The following is a 1,554-nucleotide window of genomic DNA, read 5'->3' on the forward strand; positions in this document are numbered from 1 at the left end:
AAGGGGCAGGACAGGAATAAAGATGCAGACATAGAGAATGGACTTGAGGACACGGGGAGGGGGAAGGGTAAGCTGGGACGAAGTGAGAGAGTGGCATGGACATATACACACTACCGAATGTAAAATAGATAGCTAGTGGGAAGCAGCTGCATAGCACAGGGAGATCAGCTTGGTGCTTTGTGACCACCTAGAGGGGTGGGATAGGGACGGTGGGAGGGAGACGCAAGAGGGAGGAGATATGGGGATATATGTATACATATAACTGATTCACTTTGTTATACCGCAGAAACTAACACACCATTGTAAAGCAATTATAAAAAACAAATCCTGTGATAAACCATAATGGAAAAGAATATGAAAAAGAATGTATATATGTACATGTACAATGTATAACTGCATCACTTTGCTGTACAGTAGAAATTAACACAACACTGTAAATCAACTATACTTCAATAAAATTAAAAAGAAATTATACATTCTGTGTCAATTATATCTGTTTAGAAAAAGAATTATGCATTCGATAGAATCTCTATACCAATAAACCCCGCTAGATTGTCCTCAGTTTGCCTATCAGGAAGCCCTTTCACAGTTTCCAAGATCCTGTGAGCCAGGGATCACCCTTCTGCTTTTTCTCTTTCCAGATCTTTAACTGTTCTGCTCCAGACCCAGGGAACATGGAGCTCCTGGTGCGATGCGGCACCAGGAGCAGAAGCCCGCTGGCTGATTCCGTTGCTGGAGGGAAAGGCCCGCTCCTGTTCTGCTATGACTGAGCCCCAGGTACCTCACTTAGGTCACTCACAGGCACTCCTTCTCATCACGCCAGACCCCCGCCCGACCCCATCTGGGTTCTGCCGTCAGGGACTGTGGGACACTTGCCAGCTCTAGTCAGAATGTGCTCTCCCTCAGGTTGCCTCCTCAGATGCCACCAACATCGAGTCTTCCATCCAAGAGGAGGATGGCTTCTATGTCATAAACGGTCACAAGTGGGGTGGATCTCAGGTATTTGGCCTGAAATTCATTTTTCAATTACACTAATGTGGGTCTGCATTGATAAGCATGTCTTCTCTGCCCTGCTGTTGTCTGAGAAACTGTGGGAGGGACAAGCTTCATTTCCAGTTGACACAAAAAAATCTTGTCTCTGCTCCCAGAAGAGGCAGTAAACCCTGGGAGAATCAGAGGTTCTATGTCGGTCACCTGGTGACCCCACATGTGACAGTTCTAGGAATCTCTCCTTCACTCCCCACTTTCTTGTTCTGCCGTAGGCATCTCCCTTTGGAAAGGCAGGAGGTCACTTCCTCACTGGTGCCCCCCCTGCTGTGAGGTCAGAAGGGCTGGTGATAATCCTGTCGTTCACTAGGCATTAACTCTGCAGGGCCCTCCATATGTGCTGTGTGGACCTCACCTCACTGAGTCCCCCGCCTCCCCGGAAGGTCCGTGTTATTATCCCCATGTTACAGAGAAGGAAACGAGGACAGAGAAGTGACTTGAGTCACTTGTCTAAGGTACTAGCCCCCCACTAGCAAGTAGGGAACCCAGAGTTCAAGGCTGGCCTGA

This window comes from Physeter macrocephalus, chromosome 19 (genome assembly GCF_002837175.3).
Source record: "Physeter macrocephalus isolate SW-GA chromosome 19, ASM283717v5, whole genome shotgun sequence".
Lineage (NCBI taxonomy): Eukaryota > Metazoa > Chordata > Mammalia > Artiodactyla > Physeteridae > Physeter > Physeter macrocephalus.